Source organism: Xenopus tropicalis, chromosome 8 (genome assembly GCF_000004195.4).
Source record: "Xenopus tropicalis strain Nigerian chromosome 8, UCB_Xtro_10.0, whole genome shotgun sequence".
NCBI lineage: Eukaryota > Metazoa > Chordata > Amphibia > Anura > Pipidae > Xenopus > Xenopus tropicalis.
Genome location: NC_030684.2, coordinates 140,027,237 through 140,041,990, shown reverse-complemented (window position 1 = coordinate 140,041,990; position 14,754 = coordinate 140,027,237). Strand labels below are relative to the sequence as shown.

The 14,754-nt window shown below is 47.8% G+C and overlaps 1 pseudogene; it reads left to right on the top strand.

The window, feature by feature from the left end:
- The first annotated feature begins 2,785 nt into the window (after window positions 1-2,785).
- Window positions 2,786-14,754, top strand: part of LOC100494136 — a 30,662-nt pseudogene continuing 18,693 nt past the window's right edge.

Here is a 14,754-nt window from a genome sequence, read left to right as displayed (position 1 = left end):
TGCCCACTGGGTGAACCTGGTGATGGCTGGGAAGCAGGGAATGCGTGGCTCAACAACAGTCGAGTTGGTGTCACCGCCACGGATTGCATGTGGGCCTGCCACCTCCTCTACTCCTCCTTCGCTCTCTAACTCGGCTTCTTCCTCGGCTTCTTCCTCCTCTGCTGCTGTGTCCTCCTCCACACCTGTGCACCCCCAGTTCCCCATAGGCTATTTGACGTGCCAGGTATGCCGTTGTCATGTTGTCTTGGGGATGACGTGCCTGGAAAGCAGAAACCATACCGGACCTGCACTCCTGTCATCTCTGCACTCACAGGCCGAACGGTGGCTGACCCCACACCAACTGAAGATCTGAAAAGTGGTGTGTGACAACGGAAGCAATCTGTTGGCAGTACTGGGACTGGGCAATTTAACACATGTGCCCTGCATGGCATATGTTCTCAATTAGATAGTCCAACAGTTTGTCTCGAAGTACCCAGGATTGCAGGACATTCTCAGGCCGTCCAGGAAGGTGTCTGGCCATTTCAGAAGTTCCTACATAGCCATGGTGCGCCTTGCTGACATTCAGCGGCAGCACAACTTGCCAGTCAGGCGTTTAATTTGCGACAGCCAGACTCGCTGGAATTCAACGCTACTGATGTTTGAACGTCTGCTGCAACAACAAAGAGCCGTCAATGAATACCTGTTTGAACTGGGTGGTAGGACTGGATCTGCAGAGCTGGGGGGGTTTATCCCCCGTTACTGGGTGCTTATGCACGATGCCTGCAGGCTCAAGTGCCCTTTTGACGAGGTCACAAACATGGTTAGTCGCACCGAAGGCACCATCAGCGACCTAATACCCTTTGTTTTCTTCCTGGAGCATGCCGTGCGACGAGTGACAGATGAGGCCATAGACCAGCGTGACCAGGAGCAGGAAGAGCACGATTTGTGGGCGGAATCACCAGAACGTTCCCAGGCACGTGCTGCAATGCAGGGAGAGGTGTCAGAAGTGGAGTCAGAGGAGGAAGGTGGCTTTGTGGAGGAGGAAGACCAACAGGAGCAGGCTTCCCAGGGGGATTGTGGTCACCTTTTGGGGACCCCTGGCCTTGTACGTGGCTGGGGGGAGGAGACCGTGGATGACGTAGTCCTTTATAATGAGGAAGGGGAGATGGATACCTCTGCATCCAACCTTGTGAGAATGGGGTCTTTCATGCTGTCATGCCTGTTGAAGGACCCCCGTATCAAGAGGCTTAAGGAGAAGGACCTGTACTGGGTTGCAACGCTACTAGACCCTCGGTACAAGCATAAAGTGGCAGAAATGTTACCAACGTACCACAAGTCCGAAAGGATGCTGCATTTCCAAACCAGCCTGCAAAACATGTTGTACAATGCTTTTAAGGGTGACAAGGACAATGCACTTTGGCCACTCGGTAACATCAGACATGCAAAGTTTTTTCAGTCCAAGGCAGCGCCAGAACCCTTCTGGATCCACCCTCAGAGAACGCCTCGACCGGCAGGTAGCGGACTACCTGGCATTAACTGCAGATATCGACACTCTGAGGCACGATGAACCCCTGGACTACTGGGTGCGCAGGCTTGATCTGTGGCCAGAGCTGTCACAATTTGCCATCAACCTGTTGTCTTGCCCCGCCTCAAGTGTCCTCTCAGAAAGGACCTTCAGTGCAGCAGGAGAGATTGTAACTGAGAAGAGAACTCGCCTAGGTCACAAAAGTGTGGATTACCTGACCTTTATTAAAATGAATGAGGCATGGATCTCGGAGGGTTACTGCATGCTGGAAGACTTGTTCTGACTCCCCATGCAGCTGTCCTTCTCTGCACACTGCATGACTCCACACACAGCTGTCCTTCTCTGCACGCCGCATGACTCCACACAAAGCTGTCCTTTAGCGTCCTCCTCCGCCACCGTACAAACTAGGGTGCAAATCCTACTGGTTTAATTTTAAGCCAAACTTTTTGGACAGGTAAATCCTGAGTTTTTCTGGGCTCTGTGCTTCAGTGGCTGCGACAAAAAAAACCCATAATTTTTCAGGAATGTACACATGCCTGATTTTTCAGGGTTCTGCAACAGCGGCAAAATCGTATCTTTTATGGTCACCGCAGGTGATCAATAAAGTAGGCCAAAACTGGGCCCACACTCCAGAATCAGTGTGGTTCACTTCACTGTACATTGAATTACCTCTGCCTGACCGTGCACGTGCGCACAAGCACGGTGACTGCTAAACACACCACTACAGAAATATTCCCACCGACAGGACGAACGTCCTGGAGGTGACAAGCAACTAGTAAAAACTATTATTCACTCATTTGAACTTTTTTTGTGTGGTTCGCTACATCACTAGAGGCAACAAATATTGGCAAAAGCCTTGGATATCGGTCGTCTTCTTGATCAGGTTGGATGGATCGGGTGCCAGCCCAAAGACAGGCAGTTATGACTATGACTTATGACAGGTTGTGCTAGCTCCGCCCAGGACAGCAGTGGGGTGCAATTGCCCCCAGAATGAGATCTAAGGGCAGTGCTATTTGTACAATTAAGTTGTTTTCCCAGTTGTGCACCATCCAATCTGTGGATTAACTTATAGCACATAGGGCTCATGGGTACTACATTATAGGAGATATGAGCAACTGTAATGCATTTTGTTTGTGTGACCTTTGAGTAGTGAGAGTGAGTGGGGGCAATAGCGCCCGGGGTTTGCAGTTCTCCCCTATATATAATCTGTCATTAACTGTCATCCAAAAACCAGAGCCCTAAACCAGAGCTGTTACTGTGGGTTACTGGACAAGTGCACATTAGTGCTTGTGTTTTGCATAATTAGGTTAATAAGGCTCAGTTTCTCACCCCATGTCATTAGCAGAAGAGGCAGAAATCACTAAATACAGAAATACAAAATGGGAAGTGAAAATGACGTTTGTGTATCTGGAGCTTTAGCTTACGGGGCATTAGTTGGTGAGTGCCGGCTGTAGGTGCCATGTCGCTCCTGGGGCTCCTCGTCCTGCTCTGTAAGTACAACTTGACTTATTTCAGTATTTTATCCAATAGAAGGAATGTTGCCGTATTTTACAGCTTCATCACAAACTGAGCCCATGTACTGACAGCAGAAGGGTTAGAGTTCCAAATGCCCCGTGTGCCTGGGCCCTGGGGCCGTAGTGGGGCAGATTCACCCACAGACATCTGCACTAGTAATTATCTGGGGTATCAACACATCTCCTGATTCCTCTCTCCCCTCACTGGGAATCCAATCAGTTTGTGGGATGCTGTATGGATACATTATATAATTATTATTATTATTATTATTATTAACATTTATTTATAAAGTGCCAACATATCCCGCAGCGCTGTACAATAAGTGGGTGTCATACATTGGACATACAGAGTAACATATAAAGCAATCAATAACCAATACAAGAGGTGAAGGGAGCCCTGCCCAAAAGAGCTTACAATCTACATTATTATTATTATTATTAACATTTATTTATAAAGCGCCAACATATCCCGCAGCGCTGTACAATAAGTGGGTTACATACATGGGACATACAGAGTAACATATAAAGCAATCAGTAACTGATACAGGAGGGGAAGAGAGCCCTGCCCAAAAGAGCTTACACTCTACAAGGAGTAACATATAAAGCAATCAGTAACCGATACAGGAGGGGAAGAGAGCCCTGCCCAAAAGAGCTTACACTCTACAAGGAGTAACATATAAAGCAATCAGTAACCAATACAGGAGGGGAAGAGAGCCCTGCCCAAAAGAGCTTACAATCTACAAGGAGAAAGGGTTGAGACACAAGGTGTGGGAATGGGCATGACCAGAGTTGTGTGAGGTGGGGCACAGGGTGTTGCTAAACTAGATTAGGGTAAGCTTCTCTAAATAAATGTGTTTTTAGGGATCTCTTGAAGGCAGAGAGATTGGGAGAAAGTCTGATAGTTTGTGGGAGCGAATTCCAGAGAAGGGGGGGCAGCCCCTGCAAAGTCTTGAATGCGAGTGTGTGAGGAGGGAATGAGAGAGGAGTTGAGGAGCAGGTCAGTAGGGGGGTAACAAGCGGGTTGGATGGTACCTAGAGATGAGTTCAGAGATGTAGGGTGGGGCAGAGTTATGGACTGCTTTAAATGTGAGAGTCATTAGTTTGAATTTTATCCTGGATAGTAGGGGAAGCCAGTGCAGGAATTGGCAGAGTGGCACGGCAGGGGGACTGGCAGAGGGACTGGCAGAGGGAGTCATTAGTTTGAATTTTATCCTGGATAGTAGGGGAAGCCAGTGCAGGAATTGGCAGAGTGGCACGGCAGGGGGACTGGCAGAGGGACTGGCAGAGGGATTGGCAGAGTGGCATGGCAGAGGAGGAGCGGTTGGAGAGGTGTATGAGCCTGGCAGCAGTATTCATTATGGACTGGAGAGGGGACAGTCTTTGGAGGGGAAGGCCAATTAATAGGGAGATATTATAAGAGAGTGAATCAGAATTTTGGCAGCATCTTGGGTGATAAATAATGATGACATTTTGGAAATATTTCTTAGGTGAAAGTGACATGATTTGATAAGCGATTGGATATGAGGAGTGAAGGACAGGGCAGAATCAAGGATAACCCCAAGGCACCGAGCCTGGGAAGATGGGGTGATGGTAGAATTGTTAACCGTTATAGATACCTCGGGAACAATGTGGGCATTGGATGGGGGAAAGAGAACCAGTTCAGTTTTAGAGAGGTTTAATTTAAGGTAACGTTGGGACATCCAAGTGGAGATAGCGGCCAGGCAGGAAGAGACGCGAGTTAGAAGCTCTGGGTTGAGATCAGGAGAGGAAAGATAGATCTGAGTATCGTCAGCATAGAGGTGGTACTGAAAAGAATTGATTCGTTTGCCAAGTGAGGAGGTATAGAGAGAAAATAGTAAGGGGCCCAGGACAGAGCCTTGAGGAACCCCAACAGAAAGAGGCAGGGGAGAAGGTGATTCCCCATTGTAAGAGACACTGAAGGATCGATCTGAGAGATAAGATGAAAACCAGGATAAGGCAGTGTCACGAAGGCCAAGAGAGCAGAGAGTCTGGAGGAGAAGAGGGTGATCCACAGTGTCAAAAGCAGCAGAGAGATCGAGAAGTATTAGTAGCAAGTACTGTTTTTTTGGTTTTAGCCGATAGGAGGTCATTTGTTAGTCGGTTTAGAGCAGTTTCGGTGGAGTGTTGTTGTCTAAAACCAGATTGTAGGGGATCCAGGAGGTTATTGTCAGAGAGGAATAGCGTCAGTCAGTTGTAAACTAGGCGCTCAAGCAGTTTGGAGATGAATGGGAGCAGAGAGATAGGTCGGAGGTTAGTAGGATTGGAGGGATCAAGGGAGGGTTTTTTCAGAATAGGGGTTACCAGTGCATGTTTCAGTTGGGAGGGAAAGATTCCAGTAGAGAGCGAGAGATTGAATAGATGAGTTAAGGCTTTGATAAGACAGGGGTTGGCATTGCATAGAAGTTTGGTAGGAATGGGATCAAGCGGGCAGGTAGTAAGGTGGGAGGAAGACAGCAGTTTTGAGACTTCCTATTCAGTCACTGGGGAGAAGGAGCCAAGAAGAGACTGGGGAGCATGTAGGGAGGGAGGGGAATGGTTATGGGGATTTAGTTGTGCAATGTCACTTCGGATGGTGTCACTTTTATTTTTAAAGTGCTCTGTGATAGCTTGAGCAGTGACTGAAGCACACGGAGGGGGGAGGAGGGGACAGCAGAGAGTTAAAGGTAGAGAAGAGTTGTGCAGGTTTTTAGAGAGGGAGTTAATAAGTGCAGTGAAGTAGGTTTGTTTAGCTTGGCAGAGGGTGGTGTTGTAGGAGAGCAGAGCAGATTTGTAGCTGCAGAAATCTGACTCTGACCTTGATTTGCGCCAGCGGTGCTCAAGTGTACGTGACTGTTTTTGGAGGGATTTGGTATGAGCAGTGTGCCAGGGTGGGTATGAGCAGGGTGCCAGGGTGGGTATGAGCAGTGTGCCAGGGTGGGTATGAGCAGTGTGCCAGGGTGGGTATGAGCAGTGTGCCAGGGTGAGTATGAGCAGTGTGCCAGGGTGGATATGAGGCAGGTTGCCAGTATGAGCAGTGTGCCAGGGTGGATATGAGCAGTGTGCCAGGGTGGTATGAGCAGTGTGCCAGGGTGGGTATGAGCAGGGTGCCAGGGTGGGTATGAGCAGTGTGCCAGGGTGGGTATGAGCAGTGTGCCAGGGTGAGTATGAGCAGTGTGCCAGGGTGGATATGAGCAGTGTGCCAGGGTGGGTATGAGCAGTGTGCCAGGGTGGGTATGAGCAGGGTGCCAGGGTGGATATGAGCAGTGTGCCAGGGTGGATATGAGCAGTGTGCCAGGGTGGATATGAGCAGTGTGCCAGGGTGGGTATGAGCAGTGTGCCAGGGTGGGTATGAGCAGGGTGCCAGGGTGGATATGAGCAGTGTGCCAGGGTGGGTATGAGCAGGGTGCCAGGGTGAGTATGAGCAGTGTGCCAGGGTGAGTATGAGCAGTGTGCCAGGGTGGGTATGATCAGGGTGCCAGGGTGGGTATGAGCAGTGTGCCAGGGTGGGTATGAGCAGTGTGCCAGGGTGGGTATGAGCAGTGTGCCAGGGTGAGTATGAGCAGTGTGCCAGGGTGGGTATGAGCAGTGTGCCAGGGTGGATATGAGCAGTGTGCCAGGGTGGATATGAGCAGTGTGCCAGGGTGAGTATGAGCAGTGTGCCAGGGTGGGTATGAGCAGGGTGCCAGGGTGGGTATGAGCAGGGTGCCAGGGTGGATATGAGCAGTGTGCCAGGGTGGATATGAGCAGTGTGCCAGGGTGAGTATGAGCAGTGTGCCAGGGTGGGTATGAGCAGTGCCAGGGTGTATGAGCAGGGTGCCAGGGTGGGTATGAGCAGTGTGCCAGGGTGAGTATGAGCAGTGTGCCAGGGTGGGTATGAGCAGTGTGCCAGGGTGAGTATGAGCAGTGTGCCAGGGTGTGTATGAGCAGTGTGCCAGGGTGGGTATGAGCAGTGTGCCAGGGTGGGTATGAGCAGTGTGCCAGGGTGAGTATGAGCAGTGTGCCAGGGTAGGTATGCAGATTGTGATCAGAGAGGGGGAAAGGGGAGTTAGTGAAGTTGGAGGTAGAACAACATTTTGTAAATATAAGATCCAGGGAGTTTCCATTAGAGTGAGAGGGGGAGTCAGAACACAGAGATAACCCAAAGGGGGATGTTAGTGAGAGGAGTTTAGAGGTAGCAGGGGCTTTGGGATTGTTAACAGGTATGTTAAAGTCACCTAGTACAATGGATGGGGAGTCAGAGGAAAGGAAGTAAGGAAGCCAGGCAGAAATGTTGTCAAAGAATTGTGAGGTCGGTCCAGGAGGTCGGTATATGGCCGCAATGTGAAGCGAAGCAGGGGAGAAGAGCCTAATAGAGTGACCCTCAAATGGGGAAAATGAAAGAGAAGGAGGAGGTGGAAGGACTTTAAATGAATAGCGGGGGGAGAGAAGGAGCCCTACCCCACCCCCTGCCCTGTTTCCAGGTCTGGGAGTGTGAGTAAGGTGTAGCCCCCCCATAGGGTAGGGCAGCGGGGGAGAGAAGTAGTCCTACCCCACCCCCCGCCCTGTTTCCAGGCCTGGGAGTGTGAGTAAGGTGTAGCCCCCCAAAGGACAGGGCAGCAGGTGAGGCAGTGTCAGTAGGGGAAAGCCAGGTCTCAGTTATTGCAAACAAGTTAAGTGATTTAGCGATGAAAAGGTCACGGATAGAGGTGAGTTTGTTGCAGACGGAGCGGGAATCCCAGAGGGCACAGGAAATTTGAATAGAGGCTTTGGGTATAGGGGTACAGGGTGGGTTTGGGTATAGGGGTAAGGGGTCTGTACTTTATAGGGGTACAGGGTGGGTTTGGGTATAGGGGTAAGGGTCTGTACTTTATAGGGGTACAGGGTGGGTTTGGGTATAGGGGTAAGGGGTCTGTACTTTATAGGGGTACAGGGTGGGTTTGGGTATAGGGGTAAGGGTCTGTACTTTAAAGGGGTACAGGGTGGGTTTGGGGAACGTGTCCCTAACAGAACAGGGATGGGGTAAGGGCCGGGGTTGGGGGAAATGTCACCGGCAGCGAGTAACAGGAAGGAGAGGAATGCAAGGTGAGAGCGGGATTTGTATGTTTGTGTTTTATGTGAGGAGAAAGAGTTAACTGGGGTTATGGAGCAGAGCAGTTTATAGACTCCATGTGCTGAGAGGGAAGGAGAGGAGAGAGGCAGTGATGGTTATACCTTTCTGACTGGATGGAGGAAGCGGCTGGAGATGTTTAGGAAACATGAAAGTGCAAAGAGGAGGAGGGCAGGATAAAACATTTTTGGGTAGGAAATAACAAACTACCAGGAATAAGCAAAGTTGTTTTCTTGCGATTCCTCGTTGTTCAGTGCTGATTGGAGATAGTTTGTAGCCTTGTCAGTGCCTTGTCCAACTGCCTTGTTTAACTGCCATTCCCTTCTTCCTAGCACTTGTGAAATGTTGGCCCCTGACACTATAATGCTTTGTATTCAGCATTTCTGACTTTTAAAATGCAGTATATAATATTTTTATTCTCTCTCCATTACCTTTAACAGCCATAACTACAGACAATGCAGGTGAGTCTCTGATTAAATAATTTAATTCACTAAACATTTTATAAGCAGATCAATATATGTATATATTATCATTGGCTGAGGTATCTGTACCTTACCCTTTAATAGGATTCTGCACTTTGCACCGGTGGGAACTAGAGGTTTCCTGCAGTTCTGTATGTTGGGAGCAATAGAATAATCAGCAGCAGATACAGGGGAATAAGAAAGACAGAGCAATGATAAAGGGGGAATTGGCCTGGAACTTGCACAGGGTTTCACTATAAATACATTTGACCCTGGGATCCTTATTGCTCCTGTGGGTTGAATATAATGAACCGGGACACAATGGATCTCAGGTGAACAAAATATACAGTGTCTGCCCCCCAGGTTCTCATGTGTAAGTCGTATCCTTAGAAATAACAGCTGTGCCCCCATCAACTGGATTTATTGTAGAGTAGAAAGAAAATGATTTAAAACATTTTGAGATGCATTGTGGGACTACACTGCCTGTTTCTTGGCTGCTGCCTCCCATATAAATAAGCCCCAAAGCTGTGGATAAAAAAGTGTTCAAAGTACCATTGATAATACCTTTCCAGTGCCCTGGGGCAACAAGGCAGGATATTTGTTTTTTCTTTAAATTTCCCAGCTTCCTTTGTTATACTGATTTTATTTCACTTTCAGATTCAATTAAAGAATAAGTAAACCTTTAAAAAATCATGTAAAATTGCTCAGGGTGCTTATCTAAACAATTTTGCAATTTACATTAGTTATCTATTGCTTTCAGTTTCAGAGCTATTGACATTTTTATTACCTGCCAATATATTGCATTTTGTAACATCAGTGCCACCTGCTGGTCAGTCCCTGTAACTGTACAGACAGAGAGATAAACCTACAGAAGGAAAACAGGGAAGGGTTCTGATGTTGCTCAGGGAAGAGATGGGAAAGGGCATCTGAGGCTTCTGATCTCCTAACTGAGCAGAGCAACACTGTAATTAAACTTTCATAATTGAAAAAATTCAAGAAAAAAGGAAACCTTTTCCTAAAAGATGAATTATAAAGCATCCAGTACAGTTTGGGTGCATCTTTGTATTAATGCCAGTTTGCTTTAAAATAATTGAACAGGTGGAGGTGAGTATAATGGTGCATCGCCCCTAATGCTACAACTGTATAGTATTGTATTCTGTACAATGGGGGGAGCTGCTGCTCCATCTGTGCCCTAGAGTAACCTGTAAAAAACACTGATACAAAATTACAGATGGAGCTGAATTGTGTTGCACAGGATGAATGGGTGGGGCTGTGTGTGCCGAATGCTGCAGTTATACCTGCTCCATCTGTAGCTTTGAGCTTCTTAGTGTAACATCTAATTATGTACAGTAAGTTTGTTACTCAGTAGATTTCCCATCAGACTCAGTTATTACTTGTTCCATTGCAGGGGCTGCTGGCAGAGCCACAGTGAGCTTCTCCCCAAACTGGGCCTCGGCATTCACATCTGAATCTGTAACTCTGACTTGCAATGTAGCTCCCTCTGCACAAGGAGACCCCCCTTATTCCTGGTATAAAGATGGGGCACCAATTGGAACAAAGCAGCAGAGCTATACAATAGTCAGTGCCCAAGTGAGTGACAGTGGGGAATATCAGTGTAAGTCCCGTAGCAGTGACCGGAGTGAGGCTGTTACACTGACAGTTAGTCATGGTGAGTATAAAGTACAGATTTTCTTATTCCAGACAGTTTGTTGTGCTGCACTTTTTCCTAAAAAACCAATGTAATTGCAGCCTCACAGGGAGCTGTACCTGCCACTATTGCGCTCAGTGCTTCAAAACAAAATCAGCTGCCCGTGTGTGTTGTGTGCACTTTTGGTGCTGAGATTGTTTCACTTCCGGCATTAGGAAAGTTGGAATTAGTGTGTGATTGTTTTGGTGCAAGTCTGCTGCTCAGGGTCAGACTGGGCCAGTGGGGCACCCAGAAATAACACTGTGGGCCCGTGGCCCCGCCAGCCCAGACCTGATCCCTGCAGCGCTCCCCTGCCCAAAGATCCCTCTCCTGTTGAGCCCTGAACGCACATAATTTATTAGACCCGCTGCAATCTGGCTTTCGGCCTGCGCACTCTACTGAGCCAGCGTTGTGCAGAGTTACGAATGATCTCCAGGTTGCCAAAGCCAATGGTCACTTTTCTATACTAATCCTCCTAGATCTTTCGGCTGCGTTTGATACAGTCGACCCCTCCCTCCTGATGCAAATTCTGCATTTGATTGGTCTCCGTAGTCAGGCTGCATCCTGGGTGTCTTCCTACCTCTCTAACCGTTCATTCACTGTCTCCTATGCTAACAACACCTCATCTCCAGTTCCTCTTAATGTGGGGGTACCTCAAGGCTCTGTACTTAATGTGGGGGTACCCCGAGGCTCTGTACTTAATGTGGGGGTACCCCGAGGCTCTGTACTTAATGTGGGGGTACCCCGAGGCTCTGTACTTAATGTGGGGGTACCCCAAGGCTCTGTACATAATGTGGGGGTACCCCAAGGCTCTGTACATAATGTGGGGGTACCCAAAGGCTCTGTACTTAATGTGGGGGTACCCCAAGGCTCTGTACATAATGTGGGGGTACCCCCAAGGCTCTGTACTTAATGTGGGGGTACCCCAAGGCTCTGTACATAATGTGGGGGTACCCCCAAGGCTCTGTACATTATGTGGGGGTACCCCCAAGGCTCTGTACATAATGTGGGGGTACCCCAAGGCTCTGTACATAATGTGGGGGTACCCCCAAGGCTCTGTACATAATGTGGGGGTACCCCAAGGCTCTGTACTTAATGTGGGGGTACCCCAAGGCTCTGTACTTGGGCCATTGTTGTTCTCCCTTTACACGCTGTCCTTGGGAAATCTTATCCGTTCATTTGGCTTCAAATCCCATCTGTATGCTGATGATATCCAAATTTATTTGTCGACCCCTTCGTTAACAGTTGAAACTGAGACTCAAATCTCTAACTGCCTCCTGGCCATCTCTAACTGCCTCCTGGCTATCTCTAACTGGATGAACCAACGCCACCTCAAATTGAACCTAACAAAAACTGAACTAATGATCTTTCCGCCTAAGCCTGGTCCTACCCCCCCCCTTTTCTATCTCTATTGATGGCACCCTCATCAACCCCGTCGATTCGGCGCACTGTTTGGGGGGATCTTTGACTCCAGTCTCTCCTTCTCTGACCACATTAACACCACTGTCAAAACCTGTCACTTTTTCTTACGCAATATTGCCAAAATCCGGCCCTTTCTATCTACTGCAACAGCTAGACTGCTCATGCATGCCCTCATCCTATCCCGACTGGACTACTGTAACCTGCTATTAACCGGCCTCCCTAACTCCCATCTTTCCCCCCTACAGTCTTTATTAAACACCGCTACCAGAATTCTCCTCCTCTTATCCAGGAGAGTTCAGGCCCTTCCCCTGCTAAAGTCCTTATCGTGGCTCCTATTAAACAAAGAATAGTTTACAAACTCCTTCTCTTAACCTTCAAAGCCCTCCATTCCTCTGCTCCTCACTACATCTCTTCCCTTATGTCTCCGTAAGTTCCTGGCCGACTCCTTCGTTCCTCGCAGAGCAATCGCTTGGTTGCGCCCCCCACTACTACTGCTGTTTCCCACCTTAAACCTTTCTGCCCTGCTGCCCCTCACATTGGGAATGCCCTCCCTGATTTCCTCCGGAGAGAATCCTCCCCCAGTCTTTTTAAAACCAAACTAAAAGACTCCCTTTTGGAGCACTCACCCAGCACCTGATCTGGGAACTGGCACTTATATTGTAATGTCACCCACTGTGACCTACAGCACTTATATTTGCCTATTTGTGTCTGTTAGTTACCCTCCCATATAGATTGTAAGCTCTACGGGGCAGGGACCTCCATCCTCTTGTGTCTTTGACTCTTACCCTCCCATATAGATTGTAAGCTCTACGGGGCAGGGACCTCCATCCTCTTGTGTCTTTGACTCTTACCCTCCCATATAGATTGTAAGCTCTACGGGTCAGGGACCCCCATCCTCTTGTGTCTTTGACTCTTAACTTATTGCAACTGTAACTGTATCTTGTATTTATTTGTATTTATTATTATACTTTGTATTTATCTATTATCTTATTAACCCCCTGTTTGTATTAATGTATTCTACTGTACAGCGCTGTGTACATAAGTAGCACTTTATAAATAAAGATATACATACATACAATTACTGCCATGTTCAATGGAACAGGAGCCCCCTAGTGTCAATAGGTGCAAATGCACACAGCTCAGCAGAAGGGGTATAACCAACACAATGGTGCAACTATAAGTGCAAAGAATGTGTCTGGACACAATTACCAATAAGCACAAAACTGATGCCCATTTTAGCATGCCCACACGTGCAGCTGTGTTCCTAAGTACCCGTTAACGCTTAAGGCAAAATGCAGTAAAGGCGGCACTAAGTGCAGATTCCTGTTTCTCTTAATGTCACAGTAAGTCAGTGTCACGGAACAACTTCACTCTCGCTGCTCTATTGGCCCCTCAGGTTCCGGTTCCAATACGGCCTCACTACAAACAGTGCAGCTCTGGGGCCCAGTTAGTGACACAGGGAATTGCTCCATAAGAACCAGAAGGTACATTAGTCATTAGTCATTTTTCACGGTGAGGGCAGTGAGGTTGGGGAATGCCCTTCCTAGTGATGGGATAATGGCAGACTCTGTTAGTGCCTATAAGAGGGGCCTGGATGAGTTTTTGAACAAGCAGAATATCCAAGGCTATTGTGATACTAATATCTACAGTTAGTATTACTGGTTGTATATATATAGTTTATGTATGTGAGTATATAGATTGGTTAGTATAGGTTGTGTGCTGGGTTTACTCGGATGGGTTGAACTTGATGGACAATGGTCTTTTTTCAACCCTATGTAACTATGTAACTATGTAACTATATTAGTCAGGCCCCTTCCCTGAACAGAGTAGGTTAGAGCCCTCAGACTCCTGGAACTGATGAAGGATCAGTGGATCTGAAACATGTTGTGTGGGTTTTATCTGTCTGTCTTAACTGTCTGTATATGGATCTACATACAGCAGTGTTTTTCAACCTTTTTTGGGCAAAGGCACACTTGTTTCATGAAAAAAATCACGAGGCACACCATGTCTCCATGTTGTCACGCAGGCAAACAAAATAGTCCGCATTCTTGTTTTGAAGCAAAGGATGTTTCGTTTGGAGATGGCGTTTAAGTTTGCTTGGGACCATAGCACTGTTAGCTAGCTTTTCACCACACACCACGCACAGTGGTGTTGGTTTGTTTGCATCTCCAGTGCAAGTAAATCCAACTGAAATATAGCTTTCGCTATATTGCCTTGCGCCAGAGAATTTGCTTGCGTTAACCATCTTTGCTTTCTTTTGACCCCCACTCATACTTGGGCTCTCATCTGCCTCCAAATTTTGTTCAGAGTCCAGTTCTTTCCTTTTCAAAAACTTGTCCATCACTGCAGTATCTCACTGTCACTGACAGCTCCAGATGACAGCTCTGTCTCTACAGTGTGCTAGGCCTGGAAGGAAATCGGAAGTTGTCCTACCTACCTACCACAGTCATACAGTCAACAACCATTTAATGTTAAAAAAAAAAGGCTTTTCCAATCTCACCACTAGATGGCGATGTGGCAGCGTGTACACTGGATAGTGCTGCCTCTCCTCTCTGGTTGCTCCGCCCTACTGGATCCGATGCCGGATGACGTCACAGGCAGTGACGATTTCCGGGCATCAGGGAGCCAGGAAGTGGAAGGTGTCCCAGAGGGGACCGGGGGAGTCTACTCTAGTCGGCACACCAGGCAACATCTCGCGGCACACTAGTGTGCCGCGGAACAGCGGTTGAAAAACGCTGACATACAGTATATCAGGTAAAATGTATATTCAGTCTGATTAATGTGTCTTTTTAAATGTATTTCCAGGTTACCTCTTCCTGAAAGTTCCCCCCTTTGTGTTTGAAGGGGACAATATACAGGTTTCCTGTGCCGGGTACCCTGGGTACTATGCTGGGGATGCTAAACTGAACAAAGGAGATCAATTGATAGGTTCCTCGCCCTCTGGGAGTTTCCACTTTGGAAGAGTAACCATGGCAACGAGTGGCCCCTACACATGTTACAGACCAGTATGGCACCACAGCATGTATTATAGTCAAGTGAGCAGTGTGGTCATTTCTGTAAAAGGTAAAAACATTATCGGT